This window comes from Galeopterus variegatus, unplaced genomic scaffold, assembly GCF_000696425.1.
Source record: "Galeopterus variegatus unplaced genomic scaffold, G_variegatus-3.0.2 Scaffold6703, whole genome shotgun sequence".
NCBI classification, from domain to species: Eukaryota; Metazoa; Chordata; class Mammalia; order Dermoptera; family Cynocephalidae; genus Galeopterus; species Galeopterus variegatus.
In genome coordinates this window covers 79,714-87,025 of record NW_007732814.1, presented here as the reverse complement: position 1 = coordinate 87,025, position 7,312 = coordinate 79,714, and positions in this window count along the sequence as shown.

Below are 7,312 nucleotides of genomic sequence, written 5' to 3'. Positions count from 1 at the left end.
TGATCCGCTTTTGTGCCAGGGCTCTAATCAGGCCTGTGTGCCCCTTCCTAAGTGGGCCAGAGAGCTCATCTAAACAGCCTTCCTACAGCAGTTCCCCACTCGCGGTGACGAGAGGGAGTTCCAGACCTGTGTTGTCACCCAGGAAATTGACACAGCAGCCAAGTTTATTGGTGTTGGAGCCACCACAGTTGGTGGGGCTGGTTCATGGGCCAGCATTGGAACAGTGTGTGGCACCTTGACCTTCGGCTCTGCCAGGACCCCGTCTCTTAGCTCTTCTCCTGTGCCATTCTGTGCTTTGCCCGTTCTGAGGCCATGGGGCTCTCCCATTTGGTGGCCGCCTTCCTCATCCTCTTCACCATGTGAGGCTCTGTGGGGGTCACCTGCCCCACCCCGCTGCTTCAACTCCACGCCATTCCTGGTGCTGGAGTGTGCTAAGCTTTACCATTAAACACAACATTTCTCTCTAAAAATAAAAAATGATAATAATAAAATAAATATAAGAAAACCCATCAATGTTCTAATTTTCCCTGGATGGTTATTTGCTGCTTTCTTTGACATAGAAAATATTACACGCACACACACATGCACGCCCCAATGTTTCTTTTCTTTGTGGCCCTGCTTTGCTGGCAGCCGAACCTGGTGGGTAACTCGGCCCAGTGAATTGAGTCAAGTCATTTTTTCATGGGCGGGAGGTGGGGGATTCTGGTGAGGATTTGGGAGGATCAGAATGGAGATGCCAGCGTGGCAGGTGGGAACTGGAGGACAGGCAGGCTGGCGACAGAGGCAGGGCCAAAGCCAGAGGCTCAGTGCCCTGTCTCGGTTGGGGGTGGGGGCAGATGAATCAGAGCCAGGGAAGGTGTCTGGGAACAGGTCCCTAGGAGGGGAGAACCACAGGCAGCCGTGTCGCACAGGTTACATGGAGAGAGGGTTCCCAGGAGGAGGGGCAACAGTGAAGGGCTGCAGAGGCTCCCAGCAGAAGCCCGGGAAGGCAGCGGGTGGGCACGGGTGGGCTTCTGGACCAGTGTGAAGCTGGAGGAGTAGAAGCCGGGTGAGATGGAGCCGGTAGAAGAGGCCTACAGGGCCTCCCCAACAGGACCTCTGAGAACCTCACAAACTGCAATCACTCCATGTTATCTCACTGCCTGGCATACAGCAGGCACTCAATAAATACTTGAGGCATGGATGGGGAAGTCATAGGTGCAGGCTTCCTGGTGTTTGCCAGGGTAGAAGGGGTGAGATTGGGGCTGACCCTTGAGCAGTAGGGTCAAGGAAAAACGTATACACATTTGGGCATTTTTGTGGGCTGTTGGTAAGGGCTGGTGAGGTTAAGTGAGGACAGAGGGAATTAGAACAGAGTTCATTTTGGCTGGCTCAGAATTTCTTAGTAAAATAGGAGAGGACATTTAAAATTGAGGGGCTGGAGGTTGGGGCTTTAAAGTTCTCCCATCCCTGAGAGAAAGCCCCACTGATGTGTTCACGTACTTGACTTTCTTAGCTCCTCTCTTACAAGCAGGAGGCCCACCTGGGCCAGGAGGGCCTGGAGGGGGGAAAACTGAGGAAGCACTTGAACCCCAGTTGGTACCTGGAACGTGGAAAGCAGATAAACACGCTCGATCTTGGATCTAGGATCCTGGAGTGTCGCCTGCTGAGGGTGAGGACAGGAGAGAGGTGCGGCCAGGCTGGGCAGAGCCTTGATGTTTCGGGCCATCATAGGTCCTTTTTTTGTCTTTTTTTTGTGTGTGTGACTGGCAACGGGATCGCAACCCTTCGTGTTGCGCCCACACCTCGCTCAGCCAGTGAGTGGCCGGTCTGTATGTGGGATCTGAACCCTCGGCGGGAGTGCCGCCGCGCTCCCAAGCGGCGCACTGTAGCAGCGCACCACCGGGCCGGCCCATCATAGGTCCTTTTTTAAGGAAAAGGAAAATATTCAAATACATTTGCAATCTGAGCACAGTGGCATTTGCAAGTGGAAAGGTGCTATATACAAACTGTGAATCTTGTAAAAACTGGTCCCACGGTTTCCTGAGTGGCTTGTGCCCATCCTGAGGTCTCATGGATGCCCCCCAACTTGTTGCCCCCAGGGCCCCTGCTAGCAGTGCTGCAGAAATGCTAGAAGCTCCTCCGGGCAAACATAGGCCAGCTTATCCCTGCTTCCACCAGAGTGTCTCAATGTCCCAGTCCTCTGATCCTCCCCTGACCTGTGAAATGAGCCCCTTTATAAGGGGGAGCCCCAGATTCCCAAGTCACTTTCAAGACTCCTCCTCTCTCACCCTCAGGGACTTCATACCCTGAGGTTTTCTGCAACCAAATGTCAGCTCTCAAAAAGTTTTCTTGCTCTCATGCAAAATGTGTCAGATATGATTTGCAGCAAGTTACAAACATGACTCTCAAGTACAAAGTGAGCGTGTGTCAAGGATTTAAACTTATTAATGAGGGACCCAGCAGGATGGCAAAGTAATGCAAAACTAGATTCTAGAGGCTGAGTCTAGAAGCTCTGAAGGAAAAGAGAGCTGGAATACGATGGCTACGAAAATGGTTAATGTCCTACAGGGCAATAAAATCACAACCTTGGGGAATAGTGTTTTCTCTGGGCCGGAAATCCTTTGCATTTCTCTTGGACAAAAAGCTACCAGTCCACATGTAATTTCGTAGACTCTGGGGCCTCGTCCAAGTCACATTTCCCTAGAAAACGAGCTAGCCCTTGGACGGGCCTATCAGACAATGAATCCTTACGACACCGAAAGCATTAGTAGCTGTCATCAGGTTTTCAGAGTCAGCGACCTTCCCTCCCCTCAAGTTTAAAAACTATAATGACTGAAGGTATTGCCTGTTTCTCTCCTCCCTTCACCTCTACCAGAGAGTGAGGATTGAAATCTTAACACAGAAGCCAGTGCCCTCTCCTTTGAATGCTCGGCCATCTTCAGAAGTGAGTTGGTCACCTCCTCCCTGTCCCTGAGGTCCCAGTGTCCAGCTGCTGGCATTGCAGTTGAGAGCAAGTCCAGCCTTGTCCTGGCTACAGGCCAGTCAAGGCACCGACTTCAAAGATCGTCCACTAAGCCATCGCCTGCTGTGTGCCCCACGCGCTCCTGTGCTTACATGAGAAGCTCAGGCCCTGGCCTCAATGCACGCTCTCCAGTGGGCTGGGCTGGAGGGGGCCTCAGAGATGATCTGGGGTCTGAAAAGGTAATAATGGTTACCTGTGAACTATTCTGACTATTTCAAAAAACCTTAAAGAGGTCCCGCATTTACCTGAAATTAACCTGTACGGATCAAAATGTCCAACTTCTTTTTTTTTTTTTAAAAGATGACCGGTAAGGGGATGTCAACCCTTGGCTTGGTGTTGTCAGCACCACGCTCAGCCAGTGAGCAAACAGGCCATCCCTATATAGGATCCGAACCCGTGGCCTTGGTGTTATCAGCACCGCACTCCACGGGCCGGCCCAAAATGTCCAACTTCTTTGCTCTTGGCTGACAATACACCAGGTCTTGGTGGTGACTGTACTCACTGATAAGCATCTGCTAAAGGAATGAACCTCATGCTGATCGTAAGCTCCAGCTGGCAATCGTGCCCATGTTTCTGCTTGATAAATTTGTCCATTAAATGTACTGTTTACAGACAAAAGTTTTGAAAACATGGGTACCATGGAAGGAAAATAACAACACAGCTAATGCTTAGATGATGCCTACTGTGTACCAGGGAGTGTTCTAAGCATCTCCCCACAGTCACTTGTGTAATCTTTATTAAAACTCTCCAAAGCAGCATCTATTACTTTCCCATTTTACAGATGAGGAAATTCAGGGACAGAGAGGTTTGTTTTCTTTAAAAGACCACTCAGCTAGTAAGTGGCTGTTTTAGTCCGTTTTGTGTTGCTATAACAGAAATACCTGAGACTGGGTAATTTATAAAGAACAGAGGTTTATTTGGCTTACGATTCTGGGACAGCTGCATCTGGCCCGGGCCTCAGGCTGCTTCTACTCATGGCGGGAAGTGGCAGCAGCTGGTGGGTACAAGCTGATCACATGGGGGGAGGAAGCAAGAGAGAGAGAGAGGAGGTGCCAGCGTCTTTTAAACATCCAGCTCTCATGGGAACTAATAGAGCAAGAACTCACTCATTAATCCCCCCTCCCCCAGGGAGAGCATTAATCCATTCATGAGGGATCCGCCCCCATGACTCAATCAGTTTCCAACACTGCACATTGTAGATCAAATTTCCACATGAGTTTTGGAGGGGACAACACATCTAAACTCCATCATTTTGCCCCTGGCCCCCCAAAACTCATGTCACTCTCACATACAAAATACAATCATTCCATCCCAACAGTCCCCAAAGTCTTAGCTTGTCCCAGCACCAACTTAAAAGCCCAAAGGCCAAAGTCTCCTCTGAGACCAAAAGCAAAAGTCCTTCCAGCTGTGAACCTGTAAAAGTCAAAACCAAATTAGTGAGACCCATGAGGAGGCACGTTACACTCCAAAAGAACTAAATGAATTTTCTGCTTCATACAAGCAGAAACCGGGAGGATCTGCATGGGAATGGATCTTCAGGGCGTGGGATAATGGTGGAAGGAACGTAAAATTGGATCAGGCTGAATTTACTGATATGGGCCCACTAAGCGGAGATTCTGCATTTAATGTTATAACTCGGGAAGTTAAGAAAGATGCTAATTGTTTGGTTGGTTGGTTGAAATGTGGACCAAAAGCTGGCCCACCATGAGTGAGTTAGAGATGCCTCGGCTCCCTTGGTGAACTGTAGATGAAGGGATTCAAAGGCTTAGGGAGATGGGACTGCTAGAGTGGATTTGTCACGTGAAACCTACTCACCCACACTGGGAGGCTCCAGAAGACATGCCTTTTACTGGTACTTTGAGAAATGGATGTGTGAGGGGAGCCCCAGCGTCCCTGAAGAGCCCTGTTACTGCTCTTCTCTGTAGACCAGACCTTACAGTGGGAACCGCAGTTAAGCAGTTGGAACACTTAAATGCAATGGGACTAACTGGATCCCGGGGTGGCAGGGGCCAAGTGGCAGCACTCAACTGACAAAGGCAAGGTGGGCGAAGTTACCATCATGGACAGCAGAGGCAAAGCAATAATCAGAATAGTCTGACTCGGATAGATCTACGGTGTTGGTTAGTTACTCTTGGTGTTCCTGTAAGTCAAATAGATAGGAAGGCTACTAAATTCTTACTTGATCTGTAAAAGCAGAAAACTTCTAGGCCAAGTGAACAAAAGTCTAACTCAAATCATAAAAACATCACAGCCCCTCAATTCCCAGACTTGAGCCAGTTTACAAACCCAGAACCCCTTGAATGAAGGGGTGGCCAGGTCCCCTTGAGGAAGGACCCTGGTACACAACCAAAAATTTATACTATTAATCTTTCTCCCATCCTTTCCCAAGGAGACCTGTGGCCTTTTACCAGAGTAACTGTACATTGGGGAAAGGGAAATAATCAGACCTTTTGGGGACTATTAGACACGGGTTCTGAATTGACAATGATTTCAGAAGACCCAAAGCACCACAGTGTCCCTTCAGTTAGAATAGGGGCTTTTGGGGGTCAGGTTATTAATGGAGTCTTAGCCCAGGTCTGACTTACTGTGGGCCCAGTGGGTCCCCGAGCCCATCCTGTGGTTATTTCCCCAGTTCCAGAATGCATAATTGGAATAGACATACTTAGCAGCTGGCAGAATCCCCACATTGGTTCCCTGACCTGTGGAGTGAGGACAATTATGGTGGGAAAAGCCAAATGGAAGCCATTAGAGCTGCCTCTACCTAGGAAAATAGTAAATGAAAAACAATACCACATTCCTGGAGGGACTGCAGAGATTAGTGCTACCATCAAGGACTTGAAAGAGGCAGGGGTGGTGATTCCCGCCACATCCCCATTCAACCCTCCTATCTGGCCTGTGAAGAAGACAGTTGGATCTTAGAGGATGACAGTGGATTATCGTAAGCTTAACCAAGTAGTGACTCCCACTGCAGCTGCTGTGCCAGATGTGGTTTCAGTGCTTGAACAAATTAACACATCTCCAGGTACCTGCTATGCAGCTATTGACTTGGCAAATGCCTTTTTCTCCATCCCTGTCCGTAAGGCCCACCAGAAGCAGTTTGCTTCCAGTTGGCAAGGCCAGCAATACACCTTTACTGTATTACCTCAGGGGTATATCAACTCTTCAGCCCTATGTCACAATTTAGTTCGCAGGGATCTTGATCACCTTTCCCTTCCACAGGACATTATGCTGGCCCATTACATGAATGACATTATGCTGATTGGACTTAGTGAGCATGAAGTAGCAACTGCTCTGGACTTATTGTTAAGACATTTGTGTGTCAGAGGATGGGAAATAAATCCAACTAAAATTCAAGGGCCTTCTACCTCAGTTAAATTTCTAGGGGTCCAATGGTGTGGGGCATGTTGAGCTGTCCCTTCTAAGGTGAAGGATAAGTTGTTGTATCTGGCCCCTCCTACAACCAAGAAAGAGGCACAGCACCTAGTGGGCCTATTTGGATTTTAGAGGCAACACATTCCTCATTTGGGTGTGTTACTCTGGCCCATCTACTGAGTGATGCAAAAGGCTGCTAGTTTTTTGGGGTTTTTTTTGTCCTTTTTGAGACCAGCCGCACCGCGCTCAGCCAGTGCACTCACTGGCTGAGCGCACCGGTCATCCCTATATAGGATCCGAACCCGCAGCGGGAGCACTCCCGCGCTCCTAGCGCCGCACTCTCCCGAGTGTGCCACGGGCTCGGCCCAAAAGGCTGCTAGTTTTGATTGGGACCCAGAGCAGGAGAAGCTCTGCAATAGGTCCAGGCTGCTGTGCAAGCTGCTCTGCCCCTTGGGCCATATGACCCAGCAGACCCAACAGTCCTCGAAGTGTCAGTGGCAGATAGGGATGTAGTATGGAGCCTTTGGCAGGCCCCTATAGGTGAATCACAGTGGAGACCCTTAGGATTTTGGAGAAAGGCCCTGCCATCCTCCGCAAACAACTACTCTCCTTTTGAGAAACAGCTCTCGGCCTGCTATTGGGCCTTAGTAGAAACTGAATGCTTGACTATGGGCCACCAAGGTGTCAACTTGGTTAGATGAAGGAATGCTTAGAAACCTGGCAAAGCAATCTTTTCAGATGTGTCCACGAGGGTGTTTCCAGCAGAGATTAGCATGAGAGTCTGAGTGGCCTGGGTGGAAAAGACCCACCCTCAGTGTGGGTGGGAACCATCCAATCCACTGGGGGTCCAGAGAGAACAAAAGACAGAGGAAAGAGGTGAAGCTCTCTCTCGATTTGCTGGAGCTGGATACACTCTTCTCTCCTGTCCGTGGACAT